Consider the following 14,035-nt stretch of genomic DNA (forward strand, 5'->3'; position numbering starts at 1 on the left):
AAATAACAGCAGAGAAAGGAAGAAATTATTTTGCTGTTAGCTTCTCCTGGGAAGTTGTAATAATAGAAAAGCTGAGGGGGAGAGAAAAAGCACAGGGTATATGCCAAGACTGACCTTATAGTAGGAAAGAAGAAATGAAAAAAAGCCATTAAATTCAAAATAAGAAATATCCCTCACAGCTGTTAGAGGCAAGTTTACCAGTTGGGTACCAGTTTTGAGTCAAAACTGTGATCCATTGTGGAAATTAAATATGTACACAGAGAAAATATATTATGTATTTGTTTGCCTTTCACATTCTTTTCTGTGTACCCTTTACTGGCCACTGTTTCACCAGGGGCTGTATACAAAGCAGCTGGAGCCGTGGGATGTCTCTAAAAAGTCTTTTAGTACAGAGATTACATGAGAGCAAAATCTCTACTTCAGGTTCTTTTGTGTGACTCGACAGCTATTCTTATGCTTGTTTACTGAAAGATATTATTCCGGTAAAAAACCCCTAACACAGTGTTTTATTCCAGAACAGTGAAACAGAGGTGACTTTGTTCCTTGTGGGCATTGCCCTGAAGTTCCTCAGTGCTGCCCCTTTCTTACCTCTGCCTGCTTGGCTCTGCAGTAGCACTTGCTGCAGCTTCCCTGGAGCAGCATACCTGTGCTGGGCATTTGGCTTTTTCCTCCCGGCCTGAAAGAAATCTGGCATTTTCTTTACTTTGGAGGAAGGGCACAAACCTGAGTTTGCCTCTCTGCTGTAGCTACTTGATATCTTTAAGACCACAGACAGGGAAAGGGGAGAGAAGAAAATGATGTAGGGAAATGATGTGAGATGGCAGATAAGAAGAGTGCAACTACAGGCCTGGCTTCCTTCAAAAACCAGAATAAAGCTGTACAGAATATTTACAATGCAGTGTGAAGGGCCATTCCACAACCGCCTTCTTGTTAGGAGCACAACCAGCATTTCTGTAAAGTGTGGATATAGGTGTGTATACAAGTGTGTAATAAAGGAACTGGTAATAGGGTGTTGCAGGACACATTTCCTGTAGGTGCAAAGCTACTTTTAAATCTCTTGAAAGTTCTCAATGCAAAACACTAAAAAGGACCTTTTCATTACCCAAATAATTGTCTCTCAGGAGAGCCAATCCACTCAACCTTACATTTCTGAGATTTTGGCTTAGATTCTTTTGGCTATAAAATTATTGGCAGGTTTTGCATTCGTTTGGCAATAAAAAGTTTTTTTGGAAGTAAGATTTAGCATTATAAGATTAAAAAAAAAAGTACAATATCATTATTTCAGATAAAAATATTAAAGCAATTTGGGATACCAATCACAAGCATCTATAGTTTATCCTTAGTGTACCAAATGAATTTTAACTGGTGTTTTAACAATAATATACCAGTCCACTTTCTTTTTTTCTCAAGTAAAGACTAGAGATCTGGAAATAAGAGCCATATCTACGTGGCTCATCCCATATGTGTGAAAATTCATATCCAGCTATGGAATGCTGTCATTACCTGGTGTAATAAATATAATGTGTGCTGCTGCTTGCTGCAGTAGGCAGCTCAGTTCTGGGGTCCAATGTTTCTTTGCCTTGATTGATCTACCCAGGATGCAAATTCTTTCTCCAGACTTCAGCCACTGCTGATTTTCCTCACAAGTGGCACCTCCTGGGATTGCTGCATTTCACTTTGGGGCTCAGCTCCCCAGTGCCTCGGGGCTTGACTAACTGAGCTGGTATTGAGGGCTTACTAATTTCCTAAGTGGTTTGTGAGCTACCTTGTGACCTCAAGTACTGTATTATTCTCATAAGGTCCTTTCTTTTATAAGAAACAGAGACACTTACATCTTTAGGTCAGCTCTACAGTATTGTGAAGTGCTTATTTCATATGTGAAATTAATGTGCTGTGCTGCTGATTGCCAGAGTTAATACTTGCAGTGCAGTGAACTGAAGCAAAACTCATTGCAGCCTTAACTTGGAAGATAGTAAAGATTGATGGAACATGGTGGGTTTAAAGGAAAGGTGTTATTAACATGTAGGTGGCAGAGCTGTGAGACAAACCCCACTGTAAATCTGAATTAAAGCCTCCCTTGTTACGATGGCATTTCACTTTGTGGTAGCTCAGGGACACAGCAGTGTTGCGGAATGCACTTTGTCTCTTTTAGTCTGAGATGCCCAGCCTCTCTCTTACTCTCCTGGAAACATCCTAGCCTTGGATACAATCCTGACTCATGTACCAAGCATTAAACAGACTAGGATAATGAGGAAGAATTAAAATGCTGGTAAAGAAATAACAACTGTCAAAATTCTAGAGTTCAGATTATAAAAAATATAATCCCATCCCCTCCAAAACCTGCAACCTGCCAGTAGCAGCCTGATGGTGCATAAACTGATAGTTTCAAAAAATGGTTGTTCCTTTAAATACAATCATATATGTTGTGCATACAGAGAAACTAGATACTGCAGTAAGTAAAGAAGGGATTGGAAGTTTTGTATTTGATGTCATCTAAAATAATATTGCCTGACACTTTCATTACAGACCTGCCTTTTCAACTTACAATTCTGCCAAATTCAGCCACGTGGGTTTGGATTTTTTGTACTGGATATCTTCACCTCAAAAAGATAACCTATTTCAGACTGTCTTTTCAAATTTCAGTAGAAGGGTCTACTATTTTTTAAAGGGTCTTAAGGGAGCACAAATACCACCTTCTTTAAAATCAGCAACAGGATAATCAGCAATACTTTTAGCAGCATCTGATATGGACTTAATTTAAAGAGAAAATATAAAGTATTAATTGTGGTAGTACACTAGTATGTGATAGCCACATGCTACTAACAAGGAGAGAGATGTCTTTAAACAGACAACTGATAAAAAAAGATTGTCAGTGAGAGAGACCAAAGTGTTGTACATAATATAAAGACTCCAGTTTTTGACCTCTTGTGCTACAGCTTCATTGGGCACATTTGATTCATTAGATAAGTTCTATCTTTATGTCATTCATGTAATCACTTAGCAAGAACCGTCTTGATTGACCTGTTAGTGCTCCTGATTTATTAACGCTTCTTGTTTTATTTCCTGGAGGCCACAGTTCCAATTTTGGCATGATTCTATTTCCATTAAGATTGGTGGCAAAAGGGCAGGCCTTGAAACCACAGAAGTGGTTCAGAAGACAGCAGTTTCTGTTGTCCCAGGTATTCCAAGTTTGGAGCTTATTATTTCTTTCTTTATCAGATTTACAATGCCTTCCACTATAGTCGAATGTTGGTGCTGATGTTCCTTTATTGAGTTTTGAGGCTTCAGATAAACTTACTCCATTTTCTCTGCTCATCTTCAAACCTGCCAAACTGTTCCTAAGATCTGATTCAGTGAGCAGTTTAGTTTGCCCTGAATATAGTCTTGAGATAACATGAACTAGAAAACTTATAAAATGATTTCTTCTTGTCTGAGGAGTATCAGTCCAGTAGCTACTTAAAAATTTCTGCAATGACATTGATTTCAGGACAGAAAGACTCTGTGACTTCCATTTTTATTTGCTATTTTGTATTACTGCCTTATCACTGCTGACTACGGAGTCGGAGCATTCTTGGGAAATGATTCAGCATCAGGTTTTCCATAAGCTTGCAAAAATTGTTTGTTGAATAGTATGGGTTGCCAGCACCCTGGAAAACTGAAAACTCTGTGTTTGTTTTCTATTAAAGTTAGACAATATTGACATAGAGTTATTTTTTATCCAGATACAAAGTGGTAATAAAAGGAAATTTAAGAGCATCACTTATGGACACTTAGTCAGCATGAAAGGTTTGTGGCCAGACTTTGATAATTGACTGTAGCTTGTGAAGGAAGGAAGGAAGTTGGTTGTTTTCTCTCAATCTGGCAGTTTTGTGTTTTCCAGATGCAGAGGTGACGCTTCAGCTCCTACTGCAACACTTACACAATGTACAGAACATTGTACAGAACCCAAGTATCTAAATATCCTATCCAAATAGCCTACACTAGTGTCTGTTTCAAAGGAACAGTAATGATGTTAAAACTACTTTTATGGCAGTGCAGTGATACCAGACAGTATCTTCCACTTGTGCATTTTCTCAACAAACAAAGGGAAGGGGATTGGGTTTGAAGCACAAATGTCATTGTTGTCACTAAGATCCTACTGCTTAGGCACTCACCCCACAAGGCCCACTGCTCTGCTGTGGGCAGTCTTTTGTTTTTATAATTTGATAGCAGTTTTTTCCCCACAGGCTCAAATGCAGGTCAGGCTTGTGGTGTGCTAGGCACAGAAAACTAAACCTTGCTAACCATGTTTTGGTTCCAGGGCAGGCTAATTTACACAGGGTTTTAGAAGAATCTTTTAGAAACCCCAAATGTGACCATAATTAAACACTATTCTCTCCTATTCTCTCAAGATACGCCTGTCAAATGGAAGGTGGCTTTGTCAATAGGTTGGGAGCTTTTTTTTTTTTAATCTATTATTATTTTACAATTTGTTTACAGTAGTGTAATATGTAGGTGTTTTCTAGGAAAGGTTAAAACCCCTCTGTATATATGATTGGAGCTGCATAGTTACATGGTTTATGAGTTTGCATTGTGTTCAGAAAATCAGCAGCACACAGACTTCTGTGGCATTTCTGCAGCACTGAATGTGTGTCTTTGTATGGCAAGCTTTTTCTTCACAATAATGCATTAACAAGTTGTTTGTGTAGAAGAGCGGGCAGTGATGAAAGCTATATTAAATTTTATCTTTGCTCTTTAACAATAATCACACATAAATAACATACTGCCAGAGGCAAATAACAATATATTTGTATGTACAAGTCTTATACAAGCACTGTTTCTTTTGTTTTCCCATTTCTAGTAGAACCCAAATCATTAATTTTTTCAGAGATGCAGTCCTATATTTATATAATTCAGTAATTTTAGTGTGTGCTGTGTACCTTCTTCATGTAATCTGAAGACTGCAAGTTATTTCAACTATCTCTGTCTATTGTACGGATTTTTAAACTCAGACTGTAGCAATTAATTATTTTAGCTTTGAATACCTCTTTTTCAGTCCTTGGTCAATATATGATATAAATGGAACCTGACACAGGATTTGCAGCGTTCAGATCTTCTGGACAAATTAATTCTCAAAGATGGAGTATAAAATCTATTGATGAGTGAGGATCAGTATAAAGTCTCAGTTTAGACTAAAAAAGTTTAGGCTTTTAATCCTAAAGGTTTCTGGTTCAGCTCTTATGCTGCTGTTCTTGCCAGTGCTACCATTCTGTGATTATAACTATTACCCACACATAGTTTTATATCCTTTATAAATTCTTCCATCAACAAGAGAGGTGGATTATTTTTTATATGGCTTTCCAAATTAAAACGGATGAATTTTAATAATATGTAGCCAATATGTTGTTGGAATTTCATCCCCCCAAAGTAAAAGTACTTGGAAAGTTGTGATGTGGCTATGAGTACACAAATTATCTTAACAGTTCTGTTCTTAGAAAGAAATGACAAGAATGTTATTCAATTTACCACAAAGATATAAAATGACAATAATGACTATCTTTTGGTTTGAGGGAAGAGGGCAGTGTGATTACAAGATTCGCCACTCGGTGTCGCCTTGATTCTGTTCATCTCTATTTTTTTTTTCCTTTCTGATGTCTGGACACAAAATCCCAAAACTGGTTTTGTAGTAAATCTGTCTGGGGAAGAATGTTTATCACATATTTCTAAACGATAATTTTTAATGTCCTCTGCAAAAGTAAATAAAATTATTTGAATTTTCACTGATTCCTTTTAACTCCAGCCTTTCAGTGAAAAGTGGTGAATTCCCTCAGTTTTAGTTAAGCATTTCTTCAATGTAAATATTTGTGGGTGGACAGTGGCATGGGAACGGTTCCTGGCATCAAACTGACCAACAAGGCTTATTTCCTTTGTGATACTTTTTTGTGTGTCAAGGCTGCGCTACATCCATTACAAAACCCCTTAACATAACAGTGTTGATATTTTAGGACTTTGCTCTGTTCTGTGCCTACTTGTCTGTTTCGCTGACAAAATCCAGGCTCATTGGGTAGGTTTGTAACTGGAAGAGACATCATCCACTGTTTGAAACTTTTTAAAATTAGTTACAAAATTACTTGAACAAAAATGCTGTCTGACTTTCGAGGTGAACTATTTCATGACAACTGATGAATATTGTTACATTCAATGTAGTAGTGATGGAGTTGTTCGAAAGGCTCCTCTGAGGTGGGATTCAGAAGATTGACTGCAAATAGAGGCTGGAGACAATGTCATTCTGTCAGCAGTATCTTTGGTGATTGTATGTTGGCTAAGAGAATTCTGTTGTTTGGGAAAGTAGATTTGATTTAGACAAGACAAAAACTGGGCTTTGCTGGCTGTCATCAGGTTTGTGCATATAGCTTTTGTGAAAAAAGGAGGTTTCTGGCAATCAACCTTTGCCATGTCGACCAGACTTTGAAGAAACCAATGCTGAAGGTAGTAGTATAGAAAAAAATGCTTATTGTACTACTCTTATATAAATTCTCTTAAAAAAACACGTATCACTAAGTTAAAGCATTTATCTCCAGAGAAGTTGCTGCAAATTCTTCTGTGGCTTCAAGTAACCTCTGAAAGGACCATGGAGTGTTTTAGTGTTGGGTGTTGCAGAAAGGCTCTCCATATCCTGCAGTAGATGGGATGGCTGTGTTGTACTGTGGAGCTCATTTCACCATGCAGTGACGTGGTTACAATCTCACACATTACAGGGAACTACAGAAAACAAGATTTATTGCTTTTGCTCTCTAAATACTGCCAGATAAAAAGACCTGACACTGAACTGGATATAGAAGTTGTCACATGAAATCTTCTCCTACCTAAAGATGTTCTCTGGTGCCCCTTTTTTTTTTCTTTTTGGTGATATAATCATTATAATGCAGGGGAGAAATGGTGATAAAAGCACCTTTATGCTCCTCAGTCAGTGGAGATTAATTACTGCTGAGGCAGCTGGCAGGGAAGGATAGGAATAGTAATGGTTGCATTACCAAAACCTAATGGAGTGGTCAGGGAAGAAGAATAAGTTATAACCTTTTAACAAAGTGAGATAAATTGATTAAAATATTTTCATATTTTGGTCCTTAACTCCAAGTGGAATCCAGAAAACAAACAAAACATGTCCTTCAAATGCGCTAGCACGGATCTAATATTTGAGAAAATTATTTGGCCTGTTAACTGCTTAAGGGGAAACTGACTGCTGGGTGTCAGGCTGTGAGCACCCTTGGCTGCAAAATTATATCTGGAGTGGATGTACTGAGAGTCTTGGTCGTTACTACTGCTGGTCATCAAGGCAGAGGACTGCATATATTTGGAATAAATTGCAGGCCCAGATTATTAGATAAATTGTTGCACTGTTGTTATATCCATAGTGATACTGATTTATTCTATCAAAAATTTTAATCCCTGTCTAATTCCATTAGGAAAAAAATTTGCAGTGTGAGGTGAATTATTTGGGCCTTTTTTAACCTATTCCAAGGTGCTGAAATATGTTCTATTTTTCACTGGAAGATTTCAAATATGTTCTGGGTCTCTTTTTATTTAAATTACTTACAGCAGGACAGCTACAGAGTTCTGTTACCTACTTTATAAATAAAACCTGAGATCTGAGAAGCTATTGTGGTGTTTTCACCCACAGCCTTGCTTATATTTGTTTATACTGAGATACACAGTAAGCAAATCAGATCTTTTTTCTTGTGACTTCGTGAAGGATTGACTTTCTTATTTGAAACAAATGACAAACACACACTGTATCAATAGCACACAGAGGTTTCTCCTTGTGAAAAACCAAGTTATGAAAACCCGGAAACCCAAGTCTGAACTCAAGAGCCAGAATCTTCATTGCCTTGCATTCATGCTGCGTTAGCGGAACATTACAGAGGTTTAAACTGCTATACTAAAATATGTTCTGTAATTCCATTTTGTTATCTTGTTCCGTGGAAGGACTTCACCTAGTTGGTCTGAGATCATCTGGTAAATATTCCCCTCCTGCAGCACTGCATCACCTCTGCTGGTTCTCCCGGTGCAGGTGCAGTACAGGCTGAGCCAGCTGAGTCAGGCAGGGAGAGGTGCAACAAACAGGCAACAACCATATGGCTGTAAGCAGATGTTGGAGCTGGAAGGCCAAGCCCAGGCAAAGGCTGGAGATGTCTAGACTTCCACTAGGGACCACACTGGATCCTGCAGTCCGCTGGCCAAAGTTCATTTACTCCTGCCACTGTCATTTAGTCACAGTCTTTGTCCATTCTGCTCTGCTGCAGAATGACTGTGCAATCAGCATGGCCATAGAAAACCTGGTGCTGCTTCTTGTTTTAAGTGACAGAAGTTCCCTAAACCAGAAATCGTTCAGTTATGATCATACAAAGCCTTTCTCTGGAAAACAGTTATTTTCCTTTAGTGACTCTGGATGTGCTAACATTTTAACTAAGTGCTCATGTTTTCTGTGTATTCAGTTTATGCCATCAAGGAAAGCAATTTGCTGTAATGCTACACAAGGCACCCATTAGTAGCAAACAGCAATCTGTGTTTTTAGAGAACCAAGGCTGTTATTTCACAAAGGGAGCAATTCAGCTCTGCCTTAATCCTCTAACCAGTATAGCTCATCTTCCAGGTGTTTTTTCTGACTATCTGACTGCTTTTTGGCTTCTCAAAAGTATTTAGAAAATGAAAGTCTAATTTATATTAAGTTGTAGGTGATTTATTAAAAAAAGGACAATATATGTCTATATAAATGTAAATTCTCTTTTTTTTTAAATGACAGAAAAAATGCCATATGTCACATGCCTTTATTTTTTCTTGCTTGTTTTCAACATCTAAGCAAAAAAGAAAAATGTTTAACTTAAAACCCTGTCTCTAAACATTCAGGAACTTTATTGCATTCATTTATTGTATCAACAACAGTGAATAGCAATACACGTTTTTCCGACCCTGATACTTTGAATGCATTAAATTCTGCAGCGTCACAGTCTACAGTCTGTGTTATCAGTAGAGGTGCATGGTCTGATCAGGATCTGATCTGGCTGAAATGAATAAATGACTCCCTGGAAGTGCTCTGACTTAAGTAGAACTACTTGCAAGACAAGCTCCAATATCTAGTTTGACACCCTTATAATTATTTCAAAAGCTGGAAATTAATTAAAACCATGAAAAGAAAAGATAAAATTATATATTTTGAGAATCTACTGTTTTCTCGCCGGTTACACCAACTGACTGGTACGAGTTCACTCACTTTTGTACCAAAGCTCAATAACCTTTCTCTGCTTAAGCATGACCATGAAGCGGGGTAATTTTCAGGTAGCGATTCAATGTGTTGACAAGGCACACTACACTCTTCAGTTGGCTTTTAAGACTGCTCCCCTGTTGGAAAGGCATTGCTTTAGTGTGATCATTAGAAAATTTAAGCAATCTTTGGATTTTGTCACCTCCAAGAAAAAACATATACTTCGTTATTAAAGTTTTCCCCTACACGTGTAGGAAAAGATGAGAAAATCTTGAAAAAAAAAGTCAGTTACTACAGAGACAGCCAGAAAAAGAAAAATCAGGTAATTTAGTAAGTAGAAAAAATATTAAACATTGTAAAGTAGACCATGAAACAAGTACTGCTGTGAGCAGCAGAACCACCAAAGCTCAGTTTCTAGTGGATTTTGTCTCATGGTTGAATTTGTTGGCATCCAGATGAAGGTTTTCCATGGTTACAGGCATTTATCCTAAATGATTTTCTGGGACTTGATAAACATGAGTTCTCTCTGTAGCCTTTCTTTTACTGGAGGCATTCTATCAGGCTATTGATTTTCATATAATATTGTAGAACTATTATATCTTAGAGACTTTATCTTTTACAGTCAGGTTTGGTTGGCCAGTCTACACTGGGCAACTGGTTCAAAAGCTGCAGAGGTGTGGGCAAACAAATATCGTGGGCACCTATGAACCCTTCTACCCCTGAATGTAAATACATGTGTGTGTAAAGATGCATAAATATATATATATCTCCATGGATATGGTGCATGTGTATATCCAAAAGTGAATGAAATAGAGGTGACAGGGAAAGACAATTAAGTAATTACAGGAAAACAACTTTGGGTGCAGTGACAAAGGCAGCAAAGGGTACTTATACACATTAAAAAGCAGTTCAAAGGATGCCTGTTGCAGCTTTCACAGAAAGACATCCTATTTAACTTTCATGCCATGGTTTAATTATGAAGTCATAACTAAGTTTACAGCAAAAGCCTTTGTGAAGGGTTTATCAGATTTTCAGGAAGCCTTTCTTTGAAAGATTGTAACCCAAACCAAACCCAGCAGAAATCCAAAGTACAGTAGAATGAAAACAGGTAAAGAGATCTGCCAGTGGTTCTCAAGGCTTGTTTCTGGGTCTTGCTAAACATTAGTAGTTTTTCTCTTAATCCAGGGACCCTTTTTGGGGTCGATTTGACCCTTTTCTCCCCATAAAACCAGTAAGAATTATACTATCTTTGGGATCTTCTTGCCAGTCTTTTTGCCAGCTATTACTGCAGGTACAATGATAGGTTTGCTGATGGAAGAAAGTGGATTCTGTGGTGGGACCACAGAGACTCCACGAGCTCATCTGCTGGTCTCTTCCACTCCTTCACCTCTTTGGAGAGCAGAGGCATTGGAGCAAACCTGCAACTTCCCTGCTGCAGTTCCAGGCTGTTCCTTCTGGTCCTGTCGATCTTTTCCTGTGTTGGAGTATGGATGAGACTGGGCCCCTATTCCTTCAGCAGCAACCTTTCATTTTTATATTCTTTCTCCCAGTGAAGTCATGTTTGCTCTCACATAAGACAAAGCTCCTCATCTTTCCATGGATTCCTCCACCTCAAAGAACTCTGGAATATCTACTGTCATCTATTGCATTCCCATTTCTATTTAATGGTGGCTGAAGCACTGCAGTGTGAGATATAATTAAAGCAAATGTGATATTTAGAGAATAACTGACAAAATTTTGCAGCTATTGAAAAGCTTGTCTCATTAATATTATTTTAAATCTCATTTTCACAAAATGATTTCTTCTAATCCTCACAATCTGCGTAAGAACTGTAATCAGCAAGCTGAAATTAAAGTATCTGCAACCTCTGCCCTTTAAATCAGTCACAAGTTAAAGAAAAGAATGTCTTCTAGTGGGAAAAAAATTTCTAAAGAAATCCTTTCTATCAATCTCTCCCCACTATAGCAAAATATATACCCTTGCTTAAAAGAATACAAATAAATCTTATTAAGCAACTTTTTTTTTTTTTTTTGGTTAATATTGCCATCAGATCTTGAAGTAAATGCTGATTTAAAAACCTCAGACTTCTTGCCAGATGGCAGTGGAGTATCTTTCACAAGCAATAGAGCATCCAGGATATCCATGGCAAATTTGAAAGACATTCTGTGCATATCTGGGTGACCCTCCAGAACTCCATGGAAATACAGCACTGTAGGGCCTGGCCATAGAACAGAATTGGTAGGAGTAATAACAGCATTATTCTACAGCCTCTGCCTGCAGGGTTGCTCTCTTCTTTTAGCAGTCAGCAATAAAATGCTTAAGTTTTTGGAAGAAAAATTGGCTCAATGCAGAGATTTTTAGAAATTTCACTATAAACATTTGTTACACACAGCTTTGTCATTGTCATTTGAAAAGTCCAGTAACAGGTAATGGTACTGATTCTTTCCCCAGTACTGTACTCACTAGGAAGTGCTTTTGTGTTGTTCAGGCTTTTCTGTTCTGAATGTATTAGGTTTGCATGGCCAAGCTTTGGTAGCAGGGGGGCTACAGGGGTGGCCTCTGTGGGCAGCTGCTGGAAGTTTCCTCCATGTTCAGCAGAGCCAATCCCTGGCAGCTCCAAAGACAGACGTGCCTCTGGCCAAGGCCGGGTCAGTTAGAAATGGTCGTAACACCTCTGGGATAGCAGATTTGAGAAGAAAGAAAAAAGTTATTGTACAGTTGTAATTGTAGCCAGAGAAGAGTGGGGTGAGAACATGTGAGAGGAACAGCTCTGCAGACACCAAGGACAGGGGAGAAGGGGGGCAGGAGGTGCTCCAAGCACCAGAGCTGGGTTTCCTCTGCAGCCTGAGGTGCAGCCCATGGTGAGGCAGCTGTGCCCCTGCAGCCCATGGAGATCCTCAGGGATGCAGAGATCCACCCACAGCCCATGGAGGTCCACGGGGATGCAGAGATCCACCTGCAGCCCATGGGGATCCTCAGGGATGCAGAGATCCACCTGCAGCCCATGGAGATCCTCAGGGATGCAGAGATCCATGGTGATGCAGAGATCCATCCACAGCCCATGGAGATCCTCAAGGATGCAGAGATCCATGGTGATGCAGAGATCCATCCACAGCCCATGGAGATCCTCAAGGATGCAGAGATCCATGGTGATGCAGAGATCCATCCACAGCCCATGGAAATCCTCAGGGAGCAGAGATCCACCCGCAGCCCATGGGGATCCTCAGGGATGCAGAGATCCACCTGCAGCCTGTGTAGGAGCCCACACTGGAGCAGGGGATGCCTGGAGGAGGCTGTGATCCAGTGGGAGGCCTGTGGCAAGAGGGGCCCGGCTGCCAGGCTGGAGCAGCCTGTCCTTGGAGGGCTGAGCCTGTGGAAGAGTGACCCACACTGCAGCAGTTTTGGGGGGACTGTTGCCCATGGGATGGACTCATGTTGCAGCAGTTTGTAGGGAACTGTTGCTCATGAGATGGACTCACGTTGGAGAAGTTCATGGAGAGCTGTCTCCTGTGGGAGGGACCCCATGGTGCAGCAGGGGAGGGACTCCTCTCCCTGAGCAGTGGGAGAAGCCACAGGTGATGAACTGACCATAACCCCCATTCCCTGTCTCCTTGCATCACTGGGGGCAAAAGGTAGGGAAGGAGAGAGGGGTGGGAGGATGGTGTTTTCAAGATCTCATTTTATTTCTCATTATCCTGCTCTGTTTTGTTAGTAATAAAGTCAATTAATATTACAAATTTAAGCTCTGTTTTGTTAGTAGTAAAGTCAATTAATATTAGAAATTTAAGCCTGTTTTGCCCGTGAGGGTATCTGGTGAGCTCTCTCTCACAGTCTTCATCTCAACCCATCAACCCTTTGTTGTTTTTTCTCTCCCCTGTCCAGCTGCAGAGGGGAGTGAGGGAGAGGCTTTGGTGGGTTCCTAGAATCCATCCAGGGTCAACCCACTACACTGGATCAGAAGGTTGCTGATAAATTCCCTTCCTGGGGCTGTATTTGAGCAATATTCTCTGTGAGGAAAGGAATCCATGCAAATGGTAATCCTTCAAAACAGCTGAGACAGCACTGTGTGCCAGAGGGCTGAAAAAATGTGAATGAATATTCTTTGATTTACCAGCAAGGTCCGTTCCTCCAGCGCAAGTATTTAATCTGCTGACAAGGAGATAAGGGACTTTGAACAGCTTAGAGACCAATCTAACATCACAAATATGATACAAACAAGGATACCTTTGGAAGTAATTATAATGCAGCATAATGAATATCTCCTCTGTCTCCAGCACTGGGCGTACAGTTGTAAAGGAGGATGCAAGTTCTTGCATATCAGTACATGTAAAAACAAAATGTTGTTTTGGAGACTAAAAAAAGCTTGCATATTTTCTCACTTCCTGTTAAAAAGTCTGAAATTTTCATTTCCAAGATAGGTAAAAAAATAGGGTAGGATCCAGTTTTCTCCTAATCAAAGTCTACTTGTGCTCAGTCACCTACTTCCTTTACTTCTGAGCCATAACCATTCGATAGAACTAGTGAGCATAATAAGAAACCAATTGAAGAATGTTTGCTTTCCCTCTTCAAACTCATCATTTTTGAATTGATGATAGTTCCTTGTGATGTATGAAACATTTTCTTTGGATTTATGATTTGGTGTGAATTTACAAATCCCTGCATTTTGCAGACTTACTCCTGCCAAGAATCAACTAGGAGAAATGTCACTGATTAAAACATGCACATTTTGTTTCCTAGTGATTATGTTCTTCTGATAATATTTTGAAAGCTTAATGAACTGTGGTACTTCTTGTC

The sequence above is a fragment of the Coloeus monedula genome, assembly GCF_965178545.1.
Source record: "Coloeus monedula genome assembly, chromosome: 10".
Taxonomy (NCBI): domain Eukaryota; kingdom Metazoa; phylum Chordata; class Aves; order Passeriformes; family Corvidae; genus Coloeus; species Coloeus monedula.